The sequence below is a fragment of the Bos mutus genome, chromosome 24, assembly GCF_027580195.1.
Source record: "Bos mutus isolate GX-2022 chromosome 24, NWIPB_WYAK_1.1, whole genome shotgun sequence".
In the NCBI taxonomy this organism is placed as follows: Eukaryota; Metazoa; Chordata; class Mammalia; order Artiodactyla; family Bovidae; genus Bos; species Bos mutus.
This window is the reverse complement of record NC_091640.1, coordinates 53,936,959-53,949,516: the sequence shown is the minus strand read 5'-3', so window position 1 is coordinate 53,949,516 and position 12,558 is coordinate 53,936,959.

Here is a 12,558-nt window from a genome sequence, read left to right as displayed (position 1 = left end):
AAGAAGGCAACCCTATAAAATAAAGACTATTATTATCCCCACTTCACAAAACAGAAACTGAGGCTCAGAAATCTTAACTAATTTATCAAAGAGTTAACCCCTAACTCTTTGATAAATTTGACAGTTAACCCCTAACTCTTTGATAAACTCTTTGATGATTTGAACCCCTAATTACAGGGATCCAAGACAAGAATAAATTTTACACACTGTTTCCTCTAGTGTCCACCAGAAAAAACTGGAGAAAAGCCAAACTCAATGCTTGTACTGCACTTAAATGAAAAATCTAATGTCCTAGGAAAGCAGACTATTATAACACAGAAATATGATATGAGGCAAAACATAGTCACTTAATATTATCCTCCTATCTGGCCATAATCAGATCTTACCCTCTATCGAAGAGCAACTAGATGCAGAAAAACACCAAGCAAATGTCTACAAAGAGCAAAAATGACGTTAGGGAGTAAAGTGAAGCCAGGTTATTACTGTTCATCCAGGCATTACCAGCTAGCTCCAGGTCTTCAAACGTTAACAGGTGAAAAGTGACCAATTTGAATTTTCTCTCCTATTCCTCAACTTCTTCTACCTGTCCCATTTTTAAAAGCTCCCTTTAAAACTCCTGGATTGCAGAGATGAATGACTGGGCAAAACAGTAAATAGGGATTTAGGAGATTTTCCAATTCCAAGTCAAAGCTTGTCTGAGTAGGAACTGTCCGTTACCTCCTGCTCTCAGTAGGAATTGCCCACAGTCCCCTGGCGGAAAAGCCTGGAGAGAAGGGACCGGAGAGGTGGGTGTGTCCAACCTTCATTTTCTCAGCCCCTCAGTGCACACAGGACCAGCCCAGCAGCTCTGAAAGAGGGGTGCTTGACAGAGGGGAACTCTAATTCCACTCTCGCCCCTGGGATTCCTGCTTGCCTCTGCACTGTTCCAAAGTCCAGAGTCAATCTAAATCCTCCAGTTTAGAATTCATCTCCGAAGGCTGGAGAAGCGGAACCCAGCCCTTCACCCTTTCCCTCCTGTGTCTGCCTCCCTGACGTGTGTCCTCGCTCTTATCTTGCCAGGGTCAGCCACCTTGCCTCCCACCCAGAGCACACCTGTGTCACACTTCACTCTGGATCCAGAGGACTCGGCATCTCAACTTTATTTCTAATTCTACCCAATCCTCAATGCTGCTCACCAGTTTGTTCTCTCTACCAGCCAAGCCTAAGTGCTCTTAGAACCATTTTAAAATAAGTCACTAACTCCGAATTGCATCCTCTGGGAAATATCCCTGTGAATAGATGGAGAGCAGATTTCCAACAGCAGCTCTGCACTAAAACCACCTATTAAATCCTGGGGCCCAGGCCATGATCAGGACCAAATTAACTCAGAAGCCTTGGAAGAGACACTCAGGCACTGACATCGCTAAACATCCCCCTGGGGTTCCCAATCAATGACTTCTGTGTGGAGACTCAGAACCTGCCGGCAGAAGTTGAGCAAGGTAGACATTCACTTCTACTTTGTTTCTGGGGGAAAAAACAAACAAAACAAAACACCAATGATGTGAAGCAAAAAGCTACACGTGGCTGCATTTGCAACACTCTTCTAGAACATCTGGGTGTTCTGCTTATGTGGCATATGGGTAACTCTAGATAGAAAAACCCAGAATTTGGCAAAGGTATGGCTGCAGGTTGTTGTGTCTAAGGATGATGGTGGTGGAGGTCCAAGGGTGAGATCTACTTCTTGGAAGGAGGAGCACCCAGAATCCTTAAAGGAACGAAGGTGCGTTAGGACCTCTCTCTCTCTGTCTCTATCTAAATAAGGCACAGCTGAGAGCCAAGAGTGTCCCTAGACAACATCTATTAGAGGACTGCCTCCCTTTCCAAGCCAAGGATTTTAACAGTTTGGTCTTCTCACACTTTGTCTCCTTTTTTAATCATTCCCTCTGTGGCAGAGATTGCTAACTCTTTCTCAATATTCATTCTCCTCTTCTCATAGGAATAGAACCTTTGAGTTTCAGCTGGCCATATGATAGATTAAATTAAATGATGTCTCTTAAAAAAAAAAACACTCCAGGAAAAAAAAAAAACATTACCTCAAAAAACAGATATCATTAGTTCCTGCTTTGGGTCACAAAATATCTCCACTCCTGAAAGAATCTCTTCTTCCCCTCCCTGCAGTTCAAGCCCAAACAGAATCCCATCTTCCTCATCAGGCCTTAGTTGATCATCCTCTCCTTTCTCTGAACTCTGTAGGCGTACCATCTCGTCTATATCACTCCCTGCCACTTAGTCCCACACTATTTTTCATTATAACGCAAGACTTCCAAGTTTATCAGGCCTGCCTTCCATTAGAGTCTAAATACCAGAGTTCTTTTCTTTTAGTTCACACATCCTATTTGGCCCAACATGGTGTGCTCCTAAAATACTCATTAAAGGGATAAATGATACCCTTCAAATAAGTGTGCATGTGCAGCTTACAGAAAGCCAAGCAGAATAAATGTCATTCTATTCATACACTGAGTAACCAAATGGCAGAATACCTTAAACTTTAAAAATCAAATTAATGGAATTTTGACATTTGCAATCATGCACGAAGCCAACATCATGTACTTTAAATTTTGCCTTGACAGGAGTAGATGTTTTTCTTGACTCACCTCGCTAACAATAAGTAAGTTCTAGCTGCAAACTCAGCTCCCCGCACAGCTGTTTCCCCTGCCATTTCAAAGCCCATCATGATCCTGTATTTTATTGGGCTTCATTGAAATAATATTCATTATTTTTCAAACATTTGTATGCTAAATGATAACCTGGAGTATCACAAATAAATAATTCTAGGAATTTCCAATCTAGTCTAGTTAGATGGTTCACCTACTAGGTGAACTTTAATATTTGTGCCCTACATCCCAAGAACAAATCCAAGAGAGGACAAAAGACATCTGATTCTGTTATGCGTCTAACTTCATGAGAAGGTATGAAGTGTCACTCAGCACAGGAATTGACCATAGAATGAATGTTTTGAGTGCCTGAGTCAATCTGTGTAAATCACTTAGAAAAATCCCCAGCAACACAGTAAGTATTTGAAAAGTGTTAGCTACTATTAGTAGTATTATTCATATTATTTACATATAAAATCATAATATTCAAGGTAATGTCAAAAAAAATTCAATCCCAGCTGTAAGTATTGACAACATTTGAAACCTAGATGAGTGTGGAGGTAAAAAGCAGAGTGTGATGAACTTGCTGAGTTGTTCATAACTGGGAATTTATCAATTAAACTTTCAGGAGCATTAATGAGGAATGCAAAAATTAAAGTGTAATGAATTTATTATGTAAATATATTCCTTATCCGTATTTTCACTGTTATCACAAAAGAGCAAAAAGGAAACAACAGTGTTCCAATAGGACACATTTAATGAAAAATCTATGGAACTTATACATTTATGAAATAGTACAAATGTAAAAGGATATAAATGTACTCAGTTTATTTATCTCAAAGTCTTGGAGATTTTTTTAAATAGACAAATGGTTAGGATGGTAAATTATATGTTATACATATTTCATGAGAAAAAAATTTTAAGTGTACATAAAACAATGCAATATTCTTAAAAGTAGCAACAACCATGCTGATACTTTGAAATTTTGTAACTTCTAGATAAACTACGTTTATGAAAAAGTGTTAGGAGTCCATCAGAAGAGGAACTAATTTTTAAGCAAAATGGCATTAGGAAGAATGACTTGCTGACAAGTTTGAAAGGAGAGAGATTTACAGGTGCACGATCAAGATTTCCTTGGCTTTAAAAGGAAGCCCTACCCTAAATATATAGTTAACTAGACTCTTCTGTTTGAGAAAAGGGGTACTGAGTTGAATTTGAAGAGATATAAAATATGATGTCATAATATGAAACCATCAGCTATTCAAAAAGCAACATCTGCTCACTAGTGAAATGAGTGGTGCAGATCTTAAGCACTACAGGAGTCTGACATGAAGGGGACGGGGCTAGTGGCAGGGGAGGCTTTTTAGAGGCAGGCTGTGAGCCACGTCCTGAAGGACGACAGAAGGGCAGGAAAGGAGGTGGAAGACGCAAGACTTTGAGGGACAGTGAGCAGGCAGAGAATTAACAGATGAAAGCTCACAATGGTGTGGCTGAATTTATCCACCCCTTTCCAATTCCTTTTCCATTTCTAGTGGCTGTAATCAGGTCCATGAGGTCCTGGGAGACATACTAGTGTCTGGAGATTTCCACCCTGCCTCAACCCCTGCCATTGACCCAGAGAACAACAGAGGCTGAGAGAGAAAAGCAAGAGCATAAAGTGAGACTGTACACGTGGGATCCTGCCAAGTTTTACAAATGCAAATGGTGCTCATTGCTTCAATCAGTGCTTTATTATTATATTACTTTTAAAAGAATTAAAAACTGTATTACCAAAGTAGCCTCAGTGGCACGACATACCTTAACAGCAAAGAAAGTCGTTGAGTAAGAAAAGAGTGTTTTTTCATGTTCTGATTGTTGGTGACTAAGCTATGGTTCCAGAGTTCCTGCCTCATGCCTGGTGATGGGTTCCCAGCTCCTCCAGGCAGTCGGCTCCAGGAGCCCTCTCCGTATTTCCCCTTCCATCGCAGGCCTATTGGACTCTAGTTCATCTTTTTACATTTGTGTTCCGCCCCCACCCCTCCTACTAGGTGAGGAGCTTAGGTCAGGGCCCCTGTTAAGACCCAGGTTCCGGAGTCAGAATGCCCAAATTTGAATCCTGTCACTGCTATTCTCTAGCAGTGTGACCTCAGGTTAAATCACCCAACTTCTCTGAACCTCACTTTTCTGATTTATCAACAGAGATTGTGAGTCTATAAGTTAACTCATTAAAAGCACTTTAGATAGTTAGTGCATGCTTATAGTGAACATTCAAAATGTTAACTGTTTGATTGACCCAGAGCCTAACACAGGGTCTGGCATATAACGTGTGCTCAGGAAATACTACTGGAAGGAAGGAAGGAAAGAAGAAAGAAAAGGAAGGAAGGAGGAAGACAGGAAGGAAAAAAATTTTTTACTGAGTAGAAAAAACTTGTATTTCTCTTTGCATCTCTCCCAAAACCTAGCACAGCGATGAGTAGATCTGTGTTCAAAGAAAGGCTTCAAGGCAAAGATTCTACATAAAATGAAGAAACAAAGCCATTGATGGGGTGGAATTCCAGGTCCCCCTGAGAGATTTTTTTTGACCAGAGATCTTATCTTCAAGAAGTCCTGTTCAGGCACCAACACAGGAGATACCCTTGAGAGCTCCCTGAACTTCACTTCCTGCAGGGGAGGGGTGAATATGAACGGGAACAGGAAGAGCTGCACTCCGATTCCCGAAATGTGGACCTCCTACAATGTGCACAATGCTGCTGCCACACCCTTCCTGAAATTCTGGACTCGTCCTTTCATAACAATTCACAGAAGCATTAGAATTTTTGAGCTAATCACTGGCTTGTGAAACACACCCAAGAACCAGCAACTGGCAGGTGTAGACCTGTCCAAGATTTTATGGGTGGAAAATAGGTGGTATGGGTAACTTCACTTGGATTAACGCCAGAGATATCGAAAAACAGCTTATTCCCCACAAGACTGCACTGGTTTTCCATCAGACATATGGACTGTATCTCACCTAAACTCTCCAACATATCGAAGAGAACTTCTATAAACATAAAGATGAGACTTTAATTTTATTTTATTTTTTTATTTTATTTTATTTTTATTCTTTTTTTTTTTTTACTTTTAAATTTTATTTTATTTTTAAACTTTACATAATTGTATTAGTTTTGCCAAATATCAAGATGAATCCGCCAAAGGCATACATGTGTTCCCCATCCTGAACCCTCCTCCCTCCTCCCTCCCCACACCATCCCTCTGGGTCGTCCCAGTGCACCAGCCCCAAGCATCCAGTATCGCGCATCGAACCTGGACTGGCAACTTGTTTCTTACATGATATTCTACATGTTTCAATGTCACTCTCCCAAATCTTCCCACCCTCTCCCTCTCCCACAGAGTCCATAAGACTGTTCTATACATCAGTGTCTCTTTTGCTGTCTCGTACACCAGGTTATTGTTACCATCTTTCTAAATTCCATATATATGCATTAGTATACTGTATTTATGTTTTTCCTTCTGGCTTACTTCACTCTGTATAATAGGCTCCAGTTTCATCCACCTCATTAGAACTGATTCAAATGTACATATACACAATGGAGTAAAGACTTTAAAGACTGAAATATTTTAAAAATTTTGGGAGCAAAAGTCAGGATTCTAGTTCTAGTTCCATTACTTTCTGAACCCTAAGGCCAAGGACATGTCATTCAACATCTCTGAAATGGAGCAGGAAGCCCTGCTGTGCCTACGCTGGGTGGGGGACTGTTGCAACCATTTATTCATGCAACAAACATTTATTGGGTACCTACTATGGGCTTCCCTTGTGGCTCAGACGGTAAAGAATCTGTCTGCAATGCAGGAAACCCGGGTTTGATCCCCTGGGTCAGGAAGATCCCCTGGAGGAGGAAATGGCAACCCACTCCAGGATTCTTGCCTGGAGAATTCCCTGGACAGAGGAGCCTGGCAGGCCACAGCCCATGGGGTCACAAAGAGTGGGACACAACCGAGATCTGAAAGCACTGAGGCTATGTTCTCTCCCTCTAAAAAGAAACCCAGGTTTGCTCAGGGCAAGTGATCTGTCCAAAGTACTTGCACTCTGGGTTTCCCTATAGGTCAGCACTGATTCTCGTGCCCAGATAATACCCTCTTTCTCTAGCTCTCTTTCTCTGCTTTTCTGCTGGTCTTTTCCTTCTCTGTAATAAAGCTGTTTAAAAGGCACAAAGACCAAGCAAGAAGAGACAGTGTCACTACGTTGACAGAAACAGGATTTGACCTTCAACACAGCCTGAGCTGGGTGCTTTACAATCAGGTTTGTGTGTGTGTGTGTGTGTGTGTGTATTAAGCCTGCCTTTGGAGAACCTGAGCTCTGGCCCAGACGTCTGAAGGAGATCAGTTTGTCGTAGAATTGTGCAGACAACCACAGCTCTCTGCTTTGGTAAAAGAAACCAGACTGAGGCAGTTTGTAAAAACTTCTCTAATGGTGTGTGAGCGCCATCTGATGCCCAGAGGCAGGGGTGGCTTCAGTCTCTAGTTTCAGGCTCAACATACTAACCACAGAATGTGGTTATCAAAATAAGGAGCCACGCTCTAAGATCCATGAATTTTCTTGTCAATTTTCTTGTCAATAATGCATAGCTAGTAGCAGCCATTATGACTGCTAAAAACCTCGGTTGTAAGTGGGGTGTTCATATTTTTCTTTTTAAGTCTTTATTGAATTTATTATAATATTGCTTCTGCCCTATGTTTTGATTTTTTGGCCACGAAGCATGTGAGATCTCAGTTCCCTGACCAAGGATGAAACCTGCTCCCTTGCATTGGAAGGTGAAGTCTTAACTACTAGACAGCCAGGGAGGTTCCCCCGTATTTTTCTTTATATCAATTTTATGCTATACTTGTGGCCTGAGTCTTATCAAGATATAGATCATATACGTCTATGTATATTATATCACCTCCAATTTCACTGATTGAACTAACTTGCTAAGTACCTACTATGTGAGACACCCCTTCTTGGTACTTCGAGGAAACACAAATGAATAAGGAGAAAAAAACCTTGCCCCTAGGAGTTTCCCAGCTTGCAAAGGAGATAAAACATCTCGACAACTTAGGAGGAAAAAGCAATATTACCAGTGTTATGAGAGGGAATTGAAGGAAGCTCGGGGAACACTCAGACAATGATCCACTCTCTTGTAGCTGAGAGGCTGAGAGGGTCTGGGGAGGTTTTTTGAAAGGTGGATATGAGATCATTTGGGGTGAGTGCTGCCCTGTGGTAGGGGGCATTCCTCTCCTTGAGACCCTGGTGGGCTCGGCCAGGGGAGAACTGTGGCAGGTACAGATCAGCCCACTACACTGAACCCTGGGGCTGAGGGGTGGAGGGACTCCTGATAACAGACGCAAGGGTAAAGCAGGAGAGTGTGCCTTGGGCACAGGAAGAAAGCTCAGGTGCTACTGATGACCCGTTCCCTGCCAATCCAAATGCCTATGGCCCTCAGCTCTGGACTCATCATCCAGCAGATTGATTCCCGCCCCCCCAGGTTGGCTGAGACCACTGAACCTGGGCTTTGAATTCAGGAGTGCCTCCTGAGAAAGAACAAAGGTCAGGAGCCACTGCGTGGAGCCTGAACTTAATCAAACGCGCCTTCTTTTCACTACCCTCTGGTGAGCTCACCAGTGGGGTTTTAACTGCATACAAGTACGCTAGGACCTAGAAAGGCTTTCAGGGCATGGACACTAGACCCTCAATTTCCGTGTGCTTCCCTAAAAGTGACTGCCCTGCACAGGCTCTGGGCTGGAGCAGGGTCACCCCGACCTCCCCTCCCACAGTCCTACCCCCTCACAAAGGAGAGATGCGGCCTTCAGCCCCGTGGACTGGAGCACTGCCCCAGGTTACCAGACTGGTGGACAACGTGAGAAAGCACCTCCCCTGAGGGCAAAGCAGAGCGAGTGAGGCAGGAAATCCTGAAGGATTTTGTCTTCTATGGCTGCGTGCATGTTCCCTCCACTCTATGACAAGAATTTAGACGTGGAATGCTGTCAAAGGAATGCATCTGAATGGGACTGAGAAAGAAAACCACTGTGTGTTAGAAAGATTTGGCTGCGTGGGGTGAAAATGAGGAAGAGTTTTGTCCATCGGTTACATGGTGGGCATATTTTATGACTAGATAACTCAAAGCAGTAGCTTCAAAAAGACATTTGAAGCACACACGCAATAATCTGGTAACTGCATATTTATAACTACTGAGCTTATGTTTAAATATCAAGTATGTATGTGAGAGGGGAGATACAGATTTTCACATAATTTGGAGGCAATGAAATCAGAAAGAAAGGAAGGAGAAAGGAAGAAGAGAGAAAGACAAGGGCTCTGGAGGGTAGGAGCAGTTCAGAATCTCTTTCCGCTCACCTCACCCCTATTTGGGATTTTTTTTTTTTTTTTAATTGGCTGCTCTGGGTCTTCATTGCATCGCAAGGGCTCTATAGTGGGCGGGCTCAGTAGCTGTAGCAGGCAGGTTCTCCAGTTGCATTCAAGGGCTTAGTTACCCCAAGGAATGTGGGACATTAGTTTCCTGACCAGGGATTGAACCCACGTCCCCTGGGTTCAAAGGTGGGTTCTTAACCACAGACCACCATGGAAGTCCCTATTTGGGCTTTATTGCTCAATTAGGAACCTTTTCTATGATGTGTATTGTTTCTTTGTTTCAACTTGTTTAATGTCCTTTAGTCAGAGACCAAATAGCCATACCTCACCCTCCCCAGCTGTCCTTCCACTTCTTTTCCTTTGATATTTCAGTATCCCAAGCATGAAAGGTGTTAAAGGTATTCCGCCAGAAAGGATTCATGGCATGAGTCTGGGGAACGCTGAACACTCCCCTCTCTCCTAGACAGTCATAATGCACAGCAGCTCTGTCTCCCCGTCTAGGCTGCAGGGGCCATGTCTATGGTGCTCACCACTGTGCCTACTTCACGGAGACCGAGTAGGCACCCAGTGAATATGATGCGAATGGATCAGGGTACCAGAGGCCCTTAAAAAAAGGGTATATATACGAAAACCTCGGCAATGTTCTTTAACCCAATGTTTTCCTGAGTATTTCACCCTAGAACTCGTGTGTGTGTGTCCTGCTAAGACACTTTTCCTGCAGAGACAATCCCAGCAACAGTGGCAAATGGTTGTCTTATTAGACCTATTTAGAGACAGTTTCTTCACCTGGTAACACATGTTGCCCCAGGTACAGCCTAGCTCTTGGGTGCACAAGGGAACATAGGAATACTCACCACCCACATTTTGCTGGCTCTTACATTTAACTGCCACGCAAGACCTTAAACCCCTCGAGGCCCCTTTGTGTATTTCTGAGAATCCCCCAAGCCCCGTCTTAAACATAATCACAGGAAAGCCTGGTCAGGTATCAGGTGGAGCCCCCCGGCCATCTCCTCTGGTGACATAAGATACCACCGCACCCTGCAGAACCTGCCTTCTCTGGAAGGCACCAGTGTCATCCCCTCCAGGCTGTCCCTGAGCATCATAACCACGCCTGTTTCTTCTGCCAGCTACTGCCCCATTTAGGCTGTCCCTGAGCATCATAACCACGCCTGTTTCTTCTGCCAGCTACTGCCCCATTTGCCAAGCACTGCAGCCTGATAAACACCTTGTCCACTGTGCTGATGTTCTGGAACGACTGAGAAGCCAAAACTACTCTGCATTCTTTGGAATCTTCAGTGTGCCAATGCCACCTTGCATTCCATGTCCAACTGGGGAGATCCTTGCTGGGGGTTATACTCTGCCTGCCAGGAAGTGCCTCATCCCCCAACAGAAGTAGGCTAAGATGTGGTCACCCAGAGGAGAGTTTCCCAGAGATATATCTGAACGTGGATACTGTGTGGGTTTGAGCTATGAACCACCCACCAAGTCAACAGAGAGAACGGTGTTCAGCTCTATCCTCCCTGCAGAGCTGCTCTCTGCCTTCTCACCTACCACTGGCCCAGCAATCAGCCCTCCTCTCTCGCCCTCCAGTGGTGGAGCCTCTCCTCAGAGAGCACCCAAGACCTTCTAATTGCTGACATCAGGGCAAAAGAGTCAGACACGACGTAGTGACTAAAACATGAACAACAATAACAAAGCTTATTATTGTTATTAATAATAACAGTAATTAACATTCCCCTTAATTAAGATAAGGGGAACCTTATCTTAATCTTTGCACCACAGTTCCCTTTACAGTGTCCAACACAAAGAAGGTCTACAATAAGTATCTGGCCCTTAAATTACTAAATATTTCTTTATTGCCAAATATAAGCAAGCATTGTGCTAAGAATCAAGGGAGAAAGAATAAAAGAACAAGACATGGAACCTGCTCTAAAAGAGTTATTTTCTTGTTTAAACAAAACAATACAGGCAAGATTCAGAAAAGGGTGACCCATCACCACTATTCTTTAACATTACTCTGAAAGTGCTAACCAAAATAATAAGATGCAACAGTAAAATAAAGAGGAAAACACTGGAAAGGAGAAAAAGTCACCAGTACTTGCAATGATATGATGTGAATAGCTGAAAAATCCAGTTTAAAAAAAAAAAAAACAATTTTAAACAATTTTCTAGAAACAGAGAGTTCAGTAAGGTGGTCAGTTACAAAATTAATATATTGAGATGGATAGTTTTCTTAAAAATCTAAAGTAATCATATAAAATATAATGAAAAAAAAATCTTCCTTTTACTGTAAAATACAAATACCCAAGCATCAATTTAACAAGAACTATGAGAAATCTACATAAGGAAAACTATAAAGTTCTTCAGAAATATATAAAATATGACAATTATTCAAAATATATTTCTAGATAGCTCAATATTTTTAAGTCAATACTTTTCAAAGTTTATGTTTCATAACACTCCATTCAAAAGCCCAACATATGTATTTTTGCAATATGAAACAATAAAACCAAATTCATCTGGAAGAATAAAAATATAAGAGTAGTTAAGAATTGTAGGAGATAAGAGAGACCTATCCTTCCAGATACTGAAGCGTATCATTGAGTGAATCTATTACACAAAGGACAGACAAATCAATAGAATTTAATGGATAACTTAGAGGCAGAATCAAGACAATATATTTGGGAGAAGATGAACTATTAAGTAATGCTATTAGGCCACAGGCTAATTCTTGGATAAATAAAATAGAATTCCCTACTTCATACATCAGCTACCTTTTGCTATACAACCAGGAAAACTCCAAAGCTTAGGGGCTTAAAAACAGCTTCCAATTATTTAGTTCACTTTTCTGTGGGACAGCAATTTGGGCTAGACCCAGCAGAGCAGCTCTTCTTCAAGTCTTGATGCTTCTGCTGTCAGCTACTGCTCAGCTGATACCTTGGCTAGGAACCAACTGGTCTAAGAGAACCTCACTGACATTTCTGGAAGTTGACTTGCTGTCAGCTGGAGTGATGGAGAGCAATAAGGCCACATGCTCACCCAGCAGGCTTGATCACCTGGTGGCCCTGGAGAGTTCCCTGAGAGCTGGGAGAAGCACCAAGGGTCTCATAAGTTCTAGCATTGGAACCACACGCTGTCATTGCCACTGATTCTATTGGTCAAAGCAAGTCACAAGGCCAGACTTAAGTGGTGGGTAAACAGATTCCACCTCTTCATGGGTAGAGCTGCACCCTGACACTGCAGAAAGGAGTGGTCCTGAGAAGGATGAATTGAAGATTGTAGCCATTTTTGCAACCTGTCACAACTATTAAACCTGAATAAACATAGAACATATAATGATTTTGGTGAAACAATAAAATCACAGAAAACTTAGATGAAAATACGGAGAAATATTGATGGGAAGAGAATTGAGAGAGTTTTTAAGCAAAACAACAAAACTAGATCCCATAAAAGAAAAGATGGATGGTTAATTCTCTAAACATTTAACATTTTGAGAAAAACACCATAAAAATATAAAAAGTAAATGAGGAGAGAAAAATTAAA